Raw genomic sequence first — 15,053 nt, forward strand, 5'->3', positions numbered from 1 at the left:
GTGACAGCAGTTTGGTCTAGGGTATTGACAGTGAAAGGGGAAGAAGGGGTAGGGAATGGAAGCACTGGACAGAGACTAAGATGGTAGAATGGCCAGACTTTAGTAAAATTGCATGGGGTTAGACCACACTGGTTGGACTGGATTGAACTGGATTGGATTGGATGAGGATAAGGGAAGTACTCAGAAAAAGAAGAGTTGAGACTGATCCCAAGATTTAAGTTAGATGAACTGGGTGGATTTCAGTAGTTGAATCAGAATAATGATGGTAGAGAGGGTCTCGTTTTGGCTATTTTTGTTTGTTTACTTGCTTGCTTCTTTTTGGCAGGAGGTATCAATCATGAATTCTATTTTAATCATATTCCACTAGAGATACCTAAGACACTCTGCACCAGCACAATGCCTGTCAAATAACAGGCCCCAAATAAATATATTTGAACGAACAAATGACAAATAAAGTAGAAAAATATGGGAGGTGGCTGAATATAATTGGTGTAAATCTTAGAAGCAGGGTCAGGTATACGTTTGGGAATCATCTATAGATACTGTCTGAAACTTGCCTTAAAGTGTTTGATGGGAAATGAAAAGAGCCTAGGACAAGTCTTATGGAACTCCAGCAATTTAATAGTTAGAAAAGAAGTCAGCAAACAAAACTAAAAAAAGAAGAAGAAAAACAGAAGGGGATACAAGATGTGGGAACATTTCAAGAAGTTCAGTAACAGAGTTGTCAATCATGCCAATTGAAGCAAAATGGAGACTAAAAAGTGTCTCCTGGGTTTGGAAGTCATTGGTGACCTTGGTGAGATGTTTCACTGTGTTATAATAATTATAACACAGACTGGAATAGGTTAAAGAAGGAGTAAGCCTGAATTTTTTTTCTTGAGTGAGAGATGAGTAAATAGAAACAGGAAGTTTAGACAACTCTCTTCGTAAGAAGGAAGGTGAGATAAAGGGCAGTAGTTGGAAAGGAGGGAAGGGTCAGAGAAGAGTTTTGTTTTTATTTAATATATGAGAAACTTAAGCACATTTAAAGGTTGATGTTAAAGGTATGTTTATAGATACAGAAAAAATGGAAGAATAGATATTATAAGACAAACTTACATCCTTAAAATATGTAAAATTAATCGATGTTTGTTTACATGTCAGCTCAACTATCACTTCCCCAGAAAAACTGTCCTTTACCTCCCTGACTATATCAATTCTCTATCACATTCATCTCAGCACTTATCACAATTGTGATTCACTTTTATTTGAGTTGGTCTTTTATTAATGTGCCCATCTCATAGAATTTAAGCTCCATGAAGGGAGTAAATGTCTGTTTTTTTTTTGTCCTCACCAGTGTATCCCCAGTGTTTCCCCTAGGCAACACCTAGTTTCTAAAATAAGTGTTAAGTAGTTTAGTTAATTATAGCATGTTATCAACAGAAAAATCAATTAGGATTCATCCACACAGACTTTAGGAGGATGCTCTTCATCAATGAAAACATATCTAAGTTATCTAGTTCAGCTAAAAACAAAAAGGGAAGTGGGTTGACAGTATGTTTAATATACTGCCATATGTGTGAAGTGTGTGTGTGCATGTGTGTGTGTGTACCTATTTGTAAACGCAGAGAGAATTTCTACACAGCATCTGTTTTTTTGGTGTTTTGTTTTGTTTTGTTTTGAGACAGAGTCTCGCTCTGTCATCCAGGCGGGAGTGCAGTGGCATGATCTCAGCTCATTGCAACCTCCGCCTCCCAGGTTCAAGCGATTCTCCTGCCTCAGCTTCCCAAGAAGCTGGGAGTACAGGTGCCCACCACCACACCCGACTAATTTTTGTATTTCTAGTAGAGAAGGGGTTTCACCATGTTGACCAGGCTGGTCTTGAACTCCTGACCTCAAGTGATCCACCCGTCTCGGCCTCCCAAAGTGCTGGGATTACAGGGGTAAGCCACCATGCCCGGCCTAGAATCATTTTTAAAAGGAGTAATTATGGCCGGGCGCTGTGGCTCACGCCTGTAATCCCAGCAATTTGGGAGGCCGAGGCGCGTGGATCACGAGGTCAGGAGATCCACATCATCCGGGCTAACACAGTGAAACCCCGTCTCTACTAAATATACAAAAAATTAGCTGGGCATGGTGGCGGGCGCCTGTAGTCCCAGCTACTTGGGAGGCTGAGGCAGGAGAATGGCATGAACCCAGGGGGCGGAGCTTGCAGTGAGCCGACATCGCGCCACTGCACTCCAGCCTGGGAAACAGAGTGAGACTCTGTCTCAAAAAAAAAAAAAAGTAGTAATTATGGTTGTCTCTGAGAAGAGAATCTGGATGATTAAGAGAGAGATTTCATTTTTCATTGTAGAACCTTTTTCTATCATTAAAAAGTTAGATTTTTAAAAAAGAGTAAAAAGTAAATAAGCCAACAAACAAAAAATGACTTGTCTTTTTTTTTTTTTTTTTTTTTTTTTTTTTTTTGAAGAGACAGAGTCTTGCTCCGTCATCCAGGTTGTAGAACAATCTCGGCTCAGTGCAACCTCCACCACCTGGGTTCAAGTGATTCTCATGCCTCAGCCTCCTGAGAGCTGAGACTACAGGTGTGTGCCACCATGCCCAGCTAATTTTTGTGTTTTTGGTAGAGACAGGGTTTCACCATATTGGCCAAGCTGGTCTCGAACTCCTGGCCTCAAGTGATCCACCCACCTTGGTCTCCCAAAGCGTTGAGATTACAGGCGTGAGCCACCACACCCTGACCAAAAAATCACTTTTCCATAGCAGATATACATGCAGGTTGTTGCTGTGCTATAAAATACTCAAGAAGTCCAGATGGAGACTTCTGGAAATTAGCAAAGCACAGACTCACAGGTCAGTGTAAGGCTGGGTGCAATGGCTCACTCTTGTAATCCCAGCACTTTGGGAGGCCAAGGCAAGAGGATCAAGCCCAGGAGTTCAAGGTGAGCCTGGGCAACATAGTGAGATCCCATCTCTACAAAAAAATGAAAAACCAGACAGCCATGGTGGCACATGCCTGTAGGTCCCAGTTACTCAGCAGGTTGAGGTGGGAAGATTGCTTGAGTCCAAAAAGTCAAAGCTGCAGTGAGCATCATTGTGCCACTGGTCTCCGGCCTGGGCGACAGAGCAAGACCTTGTCTCAAAAATAAAATAAGGTAAATACAATACAACACAACATAAATAAGTCTAAATAAAATATATTCTTGCTAATGGCAATCAAAGTCTACCTTAAAAAACATAGTATTTATAAAGCACCAAGTTTATGTGTACATATATATATATAACATATTTATAGGTATTTTTAATCATTAAATATTTAAATATTCTATTAAATTCTTTGAGTATATTATGCTCAGAGTAAAAAAAAAACAAAAAGAAAAATAAAAGGTAATTCAATTCTCACAGGTAAGTTTTATTCACAATGTGTTTTATAATTATAGGAAATATCTATCTATAATTTTTTAATTCAAATAGGATCATAAAATACATACGATTATATTACTTTCTTTTCCACTCATAGTATGTTTCACATCTCTCCACGTCAGAAACTTTTTTAGCTGTATAGTACTCCATTGGTCAGATGTACCATAAATTAACTTAACCAGTCCCCCCTACTGTTAATATTTTTTAGGTTTCTGGCAGTTTTTTTGCTATTAGTGACTACACTACAATATACAATCTTATATATGTTCTTTTTATATTTTGCATGTACGTTAAGTATATCTACTCAATAAATTCCTAGAAATAGATTTAATGAGGCAAAAGGAAACACACTGTTTTCAGACAATTGTTAACAAATTACTCTCTAATCAGTTATACCAATGTATACTACCATGAACGGTATGAGCATCCATTTGCCAATATCTATCCAATAGTAGGCATTATCAACTTATTTAATGTGCATTTACTTCATTTTAATTAAGATTAGCATCCTTTCATGTTCACTAGCCATCTGTATTTTTTTCTGTGCATTGCCTGTTCATATCATGTGCCCATTTTTATATTACATCATTCATTTCTTCCTTAGTGGTTTATAAAAGCGCTCCATAAATTATAAAAGCAAACTCTTTTTGTTACATGTTGCAAATCATTTTTTCTCATTTCTATTTGCCATCTGACTATAATATATTCTTAAAACAAAATTATATTTTTCAAGTGATCAAGTGTGCAAATCAATAGTATGCTTTAGGACTTCTGAGTTTTATGTCATATTTTCCTTTTACTCCAAGATGACAAAACAATTCCATTTTTCTTCCAGTGCTTTTTCATTTTCTTCTTTTATGGCTCTTTGATCAATCTAAAATTTGTTTAGTAAAAGCAATGTGTCAGGGATTTAGTCATATTACTTATCATTATAACAAGTTGTCTAAAAACTATTTGTGAGATAATCTATCTCTAAACATTGATTTGGCATACAAACATTATCATATACTAAATTCTCATACATACTGATAGCCATTTTTGAACTCCTTACTGTTTCATTGCTTTCTTCATTATTTTGTCAGTACCAAACTCTTAATTGTGGTAACTTTATATTTTTTTTAAACTTGACTGAGACATAATTGACATAACATACAGCTCACCCAATTAAAGTGTTTAATGTTTTTAGTATTTTCACGGGGTTGTACAAGCATATCCACAATCTAGATTTAGAACAGTGTTGTCCCTACTAAAAGATGTGCCACACCCACTGGCTCTCACTCCCCATTCTCCCACCACTACCCCCAGGCCTAAAGAATCACCATTCTCATTTCTTTTTGTTTTTGTTGTTTTGAGATGGAGTTTCCCTCTGTCGCCCAGGCTGAGGTAAATTCATTCTTTGGTGTTTGGATGTGGATATCCAGTTCTCTCAGCACCATTTGTTGAAAAATATTATTCTTTCCCCCACTGAATTGACTTAACACCCTTTTTGAAAATCAACTAAACATAATCATGAAGGATTTTTTTCTAGATTCTCAATTCTGGTCCATTGATATACATGTAAATCATTATGCTAGTACCATACTATCTTGACTACTGTAGCTTTGTAGTTAGCTTTAAAATAGGAATGTGTTACTACTCCAACTTTATTGTTCTTTCTCAAGATTATTTTGGCTATTCATAGTCCCTTATATTTCTTTTGAGACTGAGTCTTACTCTGTCACCCAGGCTAGAGTGCAGTAGTGTGATCTTGGCTCACTGCAACCTCTGGCTCCTGGATTCAAGTGATTCTCATGCCTCAGCCTCCTGAATAGCTGGAACTACAGATACGCGCCATCACACCTGGCAAATTTTTATATTTTCAGTAGAGACGGGGTTTCACCATGTTGGCCAGGCTGGTCTCGAACTCCAGACCTCAAGTGATCTGCCCGCCTTGGCTTCCCAAAGTGCTAGGATTACAGGCATGAGCCACTGTGCTGGGCCTCCTTATATTTCCATATGTGTTTTAGGATCTGCTTGTCAATTTCTGCAAAAAGACAACTAAAAGTTCATTGGTGGTACAGTGGTAAGCATAGCTGTCTTCCAAAAAGTCAACTGAGATTTTGATGGAGATTGCATTAAACCATCAATCTGGGGAGTACTAACATCTTACCAGTATTAACTATTACATGAACATGAGATATTTTTCCATTTATTTCGAACTTGTTTAATTTCTTTCCATGATAAATTGCAGTTTTCAGCAGACAAGTTTTATGCTTCTTTTGTCAAATTATTCCTAAGTATTATATTCTTTATTATTTTATTGTCAATAGAATTGTTTCCTTAATTTTATTTTTGGAATGCTCATTGCTAGTTACAGAAATACAACTGCTTTCCTAAATGGATATTGTATTGTATCCTACAACTCTGCTAAACTACTTTATTAGCTCTAATAATTTTCTCTGTATGTGTGGATTCCTTAGGATTTTCTAATATATACAGCATTATGTCAACTGCAAATAGATAATTTACTTCTACCTTTCCAAAACTGATGCCTTTTATTTCTTTTTCTTGCCTAATACCATTGGCTAGAACCTCCAGTAAAATGTTGAACAGACATGGTGAGAGTGTACATCCTTGTATTATTCCTAATCTTATGGTGAAAGTATTCAGTCTTTTACGATTAAATGTAATGTCAGATGTAGGTTTTCTATAGATGCTCTTCTTGAGGTTGAGGAGGAAGTTTCCTTGTATGCTTAGTTTGTTGAGCATTTTTATCATAAAAGGATGCTGCATTTTATCAAATGTTTTTCTGTGTCTATTGAGATAATCATTAGGCTTCCATCATTTATTACATTAGCTGATTTTCAGGTGTTAAACTAGTATTACATTCCTGAGATAAATCCCACTTGATCATGGTGTAATATCTTTTTTATATCTTGCTGGATTCAGCTTGCTAGTATAGTTTTGAGAATTTTAGCATCTACATTCAAAAGGGAGGCTAGTCTGTAGTTTTCTTTTCTTTCAGTATATTTGGTTTTTGTATCAAGGTAATAATACTGACTTCACAGAATGATATGGGAAGTGTTATCTCCTCTTCTATTTTTGAAAGAATTTATGAAGAATTGGTGGTAATTGTTCTTAAACATTTAAATAAATTTACCAGTGAAGCTATCTAGGCCTGGGCTTTTCTTTGTGGGAGTTTTTTTTATTACTAATTCAATCTCTTTTGATTTATTTTGTATTTTGATATTCTAAGACATCCTGCTATTGCATTGATTTTCTATTTCTTTCTTTCTTTTTTTTTTTTTTTTTTGAGATGCAGTCTTGCTCTGTTGCCCAGGCTGGAGTGCAATGGTGCCATCTCAGCTCACCACAACCTCTGCCTCCCAGGTTCAAGCGATTCTCCTGCCTCAGCCTCCCAAGTAGCTGGGACTACAGGCATGCGCCACCTTGCCCAGCTAATTTTTGTATTTTCAGTACAGACGGGGTTTCGCTACGTTGGCCAGGCTGGTCGTGAACTCCTAACCTCATGATCTGCCCACCTTGGCCTCCCAAGTGTTAGGATTACAGGCACGAGCCACTGCGCCCAGCCGATTTTATATTTCTTCTTAACCAGTTTTGGTAATTTGTGTCTTTCTAGAAAGTTGTCCATTTTAAATTATCTAATTTGTTGGCATATAGTTTTTCAGAGTATTCTCTTACAATTATTTCTATTTCTGTGTGGTCAGTAGTTATATCCCCCTTTCGTTCATGATTTCAGTAATTTGAATCTCTTCTCCTTTTTTGATGAGTGTAGCTAAAGTTATCAATTGAGTTATCTCTTCAAAGAATCAACTTTTGGTTTCACTGATTTCCTCTATTTTTTAAAATTCTCTATTTCTTTTATTTCCTTGTTAGTCTTTACTGTTTATTTTCTTCCACTTGTTTTGGGTTTAGTTTGCTCTTCTTTTTCTCTTTTCTTACCGTGAAATGTTAGGTTATTGATTTGAGGATTTTTTTTTTTTAAGAGACGGGGTCTCGCTGTGTTGCCCAGGCTGACCTCAAACTCTTGGACTCAAAAAATTCTCCCACCTCAGCCTTCCAAGTAGCTAGGAACTACAGGCATGGACCACCATGCCCCAGTATTTTTTTTGAATATAGATGACTATGGTTATAAGTTTCCCTCTTAAGCATAGTGTTAGCTGCATCCCACAAAGTTTGGTATGTTGTCTTTTTATTTCACTCATCTCAAAGTGTTTTCTAATTCCTTTGTGATTTCTTTTAGACTTGCTGGTTATTTAGGAGTGTGTTATCTAATTTTCACATATTTGTGAATGTTTCCTCTGTTGCCTTCTGTTATTAATTTCTAATTTAATTTCATTATGGTCAGAGAAGACACTTTGTATGATTTCAATCCTTTTAAATTTATTGACGCTTGTTTCATGGCCTAGCATATGATCTATCCACAACAATATTTCACGTACACTTGAGAAGAATGTATCTTCTTTTGCTAATGGGTGTGGTGTTCTATAGATATCTGTAAGGTCTAATTTGTTTACAGTACTGTTGAGTCTTCTATTTATTTGATGATATTCTTCCTCATTGTTCTACCCATTACTGAAAGTGGGGTACTGAAGCCCCGAAATATTATTGTTGTCTATTTCTCCCTTCAATTATGTCAGGTTTTGCTTCAAATAGTTTGGAGGTCTGTTGTTAGGTGTATACATGTTTATAAATGTTAGATCGTTCTGGTGGATTGACCCTTTTAACAACATGAGATGTCCCTCTTTATCTCTAGTAACATTTTTATTCTAAAGTCTATTTTGTCTATCATCAGTATATCCACTCCAGTTTTTTTTTATTGGGTGCATGGTATATTTTTTCCATCCTCTGCTATTTTGATACATGTATTATCTTTTTTTTATTTTTTTATTTTTTTTAGATGGAGTCTCGCTCTGTTGCCCAAGCTGGAGTGCAGTGGCGCGATCTCGGCTCACTACAAGCTCTGCCTCCCGGGTTCACGCCATTCTCCTGATACATATATTATCTTTAATGATCATCAAAAACCCTGCATGACCAAGATTGTTAGCACCATTTACACATGAGCAAATGGATCCAGAGGAAGAATATCACTAAAGTCACACAACTAAAATGAGATAGGTCTGGGATTAAAACCCAGATCAATATGCCTCCAAAATTTATGTTGTTTCTATTATGCCAGCTGACTGAAGTCCCCATTAATATCAAGGTATAAAAATTTACAGGAATATATCTATAGAAAGCCAGATAAACTGCATACTTGGAGTGAGCTTAATATCAAGGTTCAATTAAATTCCTAGTTCAAAAATAATTCTCTTTCAAGTATAGAGTTCAATCTTAACTAAAATATGAGCTAATATTTCCACACTATTACAGTATGAGATCAAAATTAGGGTGAAATTAGGCAGAAAAGATTGAATAGTGTAACATTTTTCAAAGAGCAAAAAAGAGATTTACTCACTCATCAGGCTTAAAAAGAAGCTAATGTTCATCTACCTGAAAATTACTATTACATTTGTAATTATTAATATTATAATTTTCACATCATTCTACAGAGATGTCTGGCTAATAGTCTTACAAATAATATAGCCAGTAGAAAGTTAGCTTATATTTAATAATTACATTATTAACTTGTTTTACAGTTGACAAGTTTTTTTTCCTAACAAATTGTTTCAGTTTTATTAACGAAGATTCCACTCTTCATTCACACAGTAAAAGTGTCAGGATTTTGTTGTTTTTTAAATGCTGGATTGTGGTTGTATTTATCTTTTTTTTTTTTTTTTTTGAGACAGGGTCTCACTTTGTGCCCCAGGCTAGCATGCATTGGTGTAATCATGGCTCACTGCAGCCTCAACCTCCCAGACTCAAGTGATCCTCCCATCTCAGCCTCCCAAGTAGCTAGAACTACAGGCACACGTCCCCACGCACTGCTCATTTTTTTAAAATTTTTTTGTAGATATGGGAGTCTCACTACGTTTGTTGCTCAGGCTGGTCTCAAACTCCTGGGCTCAATGGTCCTCCCATTTCAGATTCTCAAAGTGCTGGGATTATAGGTGTCAGCCACCATATCTGGTCTATGCTTATATTCAAATTTTGTTTCCAAAGCTGGTAGTTCTCTTAACAACCTTTTAATATACAAGGAATTTGAGAATGAAAACAGAATCCATTAGCTAAATAAACAAAACTGTTGAGCTGAAAACAAAGTACTAACTGAAGATAAAATATTGTTTCTAATTTTTTATTAACATATTTTGTCATGTGACATAAAGAATAAGTTTAGGTTAATGATAAATTGTTGACTCAACAAATGCTATAATTCTAAACATCCCCAGAAATTTAAAAGAATTGTAAGATAAAGGGACTCACTTATTTGCCTCAGACAAAACTCACATATGGAATTTGTTGCCCTAGGATTAAAGGTCCCTTAGTGCTATGTTGGCTAAGCAGATGATGTTTAGGTGAACATTTACTCATCACCCAACATGACCCAAGGACTACTTTAAATGCTGTGATGAATCTACAACCAGTGTAAACAGGGGACTAAAAATATCAAAATATTCAAAGAAAGTTCAGAAAATGTTGTGATTGACAAATCCTAATGTATTATGAAAGAGGAGTCAATGTTGGTTAAAAAATATCTTTAACCAGAAAGAAAAATGAGATAACAAACTACCTTTATATGCACCTTGGGATACTATACCTCTCACACTGCTGAACTGAATGCATTTCTGGCTTAATCTAACATGTCATTCTTTTTTGTTTGTTTCATAATCATCTTCTCTTTTTTATGATCCTTCAAAACCTCATGCTCACTTTTTTGCTCACTCAACATGAGTACCACAAATAGAAAGGCACGTAAATAAAAATTTCAATTGACAGCCTTGAAGAAACATATAAAAACTATATATAAATATTTATATCTAAAAATTGGTAAATGGGTCTTGCTGATCTGCTATGGAAAAAGTTGATTCAAGTCATAAATAACAATAAAAACAATGAAGGCCAATTTTAATAAGGTTAAAAATAATAGAAAAAACAAACAGGTTTTAAAAAAGCCTTTAGTCAATGGGTTTTTTTAATGAAATAAGCATTTTAAACATAGGTTGAACTTTTGCAACTAATATATAGTTCTTATAATTTCTGAACATTTTTGAACTCAAGTAAAACTTTTAAGTTTTTTATTTAAATATATGTTAAGCAATTATGAAGAAATTCTAAGTAAAAACGAGGAAGCATCAAAGCCTATAATCTTCATTACATACTTTTACCCTCACAGCTCACCTTTTCATCATATCTTGTACCTAGTTACCATTATATGCACAATGCATTTGTATGGGCTTAAGGAGGTCTGAGTAGCTTTTGTTATCATCACCATCAGCAGCTTTTCCCTAATCATATTAATGATAGCTAGTCTCTTAGTTCCCTACCACCTTGTTTACCTATGCCACTTCCATGGATGTCAGTATTCCATGACCCCACTTGCTTATCTCACATAATGAAATGTTACCCTTCTTTACTTAGCTTTGACAATCAGTTTATTTTTCAGTAGATGCTACCTTTCAATCTGAACATGGGCCTTAACATATAAACATCTCTCTCGCAATCTCTTGCTCTCTGTCTCTCTCACACACATACATACACAATACCATTTTATTTTTCCCAGGTGAAAAATGAGATTTGGATTTTCAAAATTTACTAATTTGCATAGAAATAAATTTCAAAAGGCTTAATGCAAAAGCTTTATGCCTATACCATAAATTTAGGAAGTCAGCCTCCTAAAAGGAATATTTAAATACACAAAGACACTTACGCGATGAATATTATTTACTAGAACTAAAATTTAAGGGCCACTAAGAGAAACGGAAAGTGATATTTATATTAGCAAAAACAATGCCCATGTATAAATACTACTCCTATTCTTGGTGAAAAACAAGAATCAGTCTTTTTTTAGTAAAAAATCAGAATAGAATATTTATTAGCCCATTAGTTTTGAAAACCTCCTACAAAATCAGAAACATGTTCTTCTAAAGCAAACCTAATAGTTCATTGGAAGTAAAAATATTATCAAGAAATATTACCTTCACCACCAAAGCATAACCATCAAAGCACTTTCCAAAATCGTATTTAATGCTAGCAATCATTATTATTATATAATCAGTTAAACCCCCAAAAGTATTGGGGAAAAAATATACACTTGACCATTTTCAATCACAAGTTCTTTAGAGAATAAAACATTCTTTGAGCAAAACCTCATGAGAACTAGAATTCCCTTTTCAATATAAAGTCTCTCCTAGAGCTGTAACTAAATATTACTGAGTGGCAGGAAAACAAATCTCAAGAAATGACGGACTTAAGAAAATTTCATTGAAGAAAGCACAGAGCAAGTTCTAATAATACCAATTTGAAAATGAAAGCTCCCCTGCTTCAAGAGAAGCAGATATAAAAACTCACAGTAATGTCTAAAAGACCCAGCTAGATCTGTTGAGCCTCAGATGGACTTTAATAAGCATGATCAGTAAGCACCTTAAACTAGAAATTCAGTTTTATTTAGTAGTTGATTAAATCATTATTAAATTCATAGATTTTGAAACTAAAAGCTCAATTTCCAATCAAAACTTTTTATAGTCAAATTCTGTCAAGTTTCATATTCTGTGTTCACATCTTCATGTAAACATGAAAATAAATTTGTTAAGTCCTTGGATGTCCTATGTTGAAAACCTACTAATTCAATGACATTGAAAATAATAATTATATACCATTAATTTATTAGTTATATCTTTTAAATCTATACATTGAATAGAAGTAATTTCATTAATATAAAAGTATAATTAGAATAAAAAGAAATGATAAATGTTTGAGATAGTAATTACCCAGATCTGATCACTTTATGTTGTATATATCAAAACATCACAGTGTACCCTATAAATATGAATTAATACAATTATTTTGTGTCAATTAAAAATAAATAAAGTACAATTAAATTTAGCTGGTTTATATTTATTAAATACCCCCAAAAGACAACATACTCAGTTTAGACTTTTCCAAAATTATGTTTTATATTTATATAATATCTCTCTCAAAACAGGGGAGCTATCACTTTCCAACTGGTTTATTAAGACTTTCTGTATCCTGGGCTAGACGATCTCTAAAGCCTCTAACAGCTCTGCTGCTGTATCTAGCCCAGGATACAGCATAAGGCTATGCTGTACTAACACATACAAAGTTATTTGTAAGTCTCAAAATTTGCTCAAGTCTTTGTATCTTATTAATAACACCTTGATCTCACGAGTAAACCTATAGAGGATAGTGACTTTAACTTTCTTTTCCAATGTAACAGAGAAAATAAAGACCAAGATTTAAATAATGACCACGAACATGACCTAAACTAGAAAATAATCTGGTACCTCAAAAGGGAAGAAAAATTACCTGTTAGTAATTTATGCTTCCCATCCATAGTCTGTAAAATACTGAAACTATTATGCTCAAAAGAAATATAACTGTGGAAAAGACACACTAGGGTACGTAAAATCATGGCATGTCATTAAAACAATTTCGTTTCCAAAAGCAAAAGGGAAAATCTTCCTCATAAGTCATTCTCTCTTCAGTCAACAACAATTATGAATTGAAAGCACAAATAACAGCCAGACTGTGAATGCAGAACTAGAAAAACTTCATTTCTTATGGCTTAAAATTTTAATTTGGGAGAAACATCTTTCAAGAGAAATTTTTCAAGCCTTCTTTCCCCCAAAGGCCACTAATCTACTGAGAAAAGTCAATAAAGGAATATGTACAAGAAAAGAATATATTTAGGAAAAGTGACAGAATAGTAATTTCTAAAAAGAAAAACATTGTACTTACTATTTAAAGACATTTTCATTAAACAGGTCTTAAATTTCATATTATGGTCAGGTAAAGAAATAGAGAACAGCAGCTCTAATAAGCATAAAACAGAAAAAGTTAAAAGAAAGCTAACAGGGAAGAAGAAAGACGAGGAAGATGGAAGAAAATAAGACGCAAAGCTATGAGTTTAAGAGAGATGAAAAAATTAAGAGGAACATATTAACAGTCTGAGCCACATAAACTGTACATCACTTAATCTGGCAACCTAAGTAAGTTTTTCGAACATCCCATTCGGCAAGGAACTATTAGATTATTTACAGATCTGCCACTGCTTTTAGCAATCCATCAAGCTTTGAAGAAACAATTAGCCTACAATTTTCAGCATCATTATCAAAACAGTAGTGTTTAATGGGTTAATACAATGAATACAACGAGTGCAGACGGTCCCAACAGGAAAACAAAGGTTGCTGGTGAGCTGCCACTTGCATTATTTTAGGCCATATATCACTCTGTAAAAGTTTTAGAAAAAAAAATCTGTTGGTACCAAGTAAAATTTTTTAATCACTAAATATGAATATGCTCTGTGGTGAGTTAAACCAGTCTCATTTTATTTTGTATCTACTCACTAAAGTGCTAGAAAACCAGAATTAGGAAAATTCATGCAACCTATATTGGTGATTACGTCTTAACTCTTGCATTTTTAGTTATAACCCTGGCTTATTTTCCAAACTACTGAGTACAATATCTAATAAGCAAGCGAACCAAATGCAGTACTCAGCTCAACGACCCTGATATATTTTTCTCCACTACTGATTCAACCTCCTGAACTAGGAGGTAAGAGTTAAAACAGCCCATGAAATTTAAGATAACATTACAGTGAACAGATGCTACAGTAGACTACACAGAGGGCTCTTAACTTTCTAAAACATCACATTCAAAATACCAAACTGCAAACTGATTTCTAGAACAAGCAATGATATCAGTTCCCTGAATCAGAACACAGCAAACATCTTTAGATAAATGGAAAATGTATATAATATTGGATCATCTGAAAAAACACTGAAGAGTTTTAACTATATCCTATTATTAGCTTTCGATATGGGCAGCACTGATTTGGTGACCAATTCCTAGTATAACCCAGGGTCCACCTTTTTTGAGGAAAATAATATCCATTGTCCTCAATAACTAAATCACTAAAACTTTTGGAATATAACTGAAAGTGAAGTAGTCAAGCCTCTGAGGAAAGTATGTATGTATAGAACAAAACAAAGAAGTAATACAGTATTACCATAAACTTTACACCCTCCATGGTGGGGTCCCCAGCAAACTGCTGAGAAGAGGATTCTGCATCAACCAAATAAATCCATCGAACAAATGTTTATTGAGCCAAGTACTATAGTGGAATCTAGGTATGTAAAATGAAGTAAGTTAACCTCAATGCATTCATATCCTCTTGGGAGACATAATACACATCAAATTTCGGTGAGTATTATGATAAAGATGCTGAACTAAGTACTAAAGAAATACTGTTGAGGAGGCATAGAATTTTAACTTAAGGTGGATGAGAGTGGAGAAGATAGAATCACAGAAAGCTTCACAGATTGCAAGATATCAGAGCTGGGCATCACAGGATGTAAAGAAATCTGTTAATGGAAAAGAAAAGGAGCATTTTAGTCATTGCAGGTAAAAGAAATGAATAACCTGAATAAAAATAAGAATATATGAAAAGATGGGTTTAGGTCAATGCAGTGCTTCATGCCTTAATCCCAGCACTTTGGGAGGCCAAGACAGGAGGACCACTTGAGGCCACT

At 34.7% G+C, this 15,053-nt stretch overlaps 1 protein-coding gene across 7 annotated transcripts in view; it reads right to left on the reverse strand.

Annotated features, from left to right (window-relative positions):
* CCDC171 (coiled-coil domain containing 171) overlaps nucleotides 1–15,053 on the reverse strand; it is a 443,650-nt gene that overhangs the window by 277,249 nt on the left and 151,348 nt on the right. The window lies entirely within an intron of this gene.

The sequence above is a fragment of the Pan troglodytes genome, chromosome 11, assembly GCF_028858775.2.
Source record: "Pan troglodytes isolate AG18354 chromosome 11, NHGRI_mPanTro3-v2.0_pri, whole genome shotgun sequence".
Classification (NCBI taxonomy): domain Eukaryota; kingdom Metazoa; phylum Chordata; class Mammalia; order Primates; family Hominidae; genus Pan; species Pan troglodytes.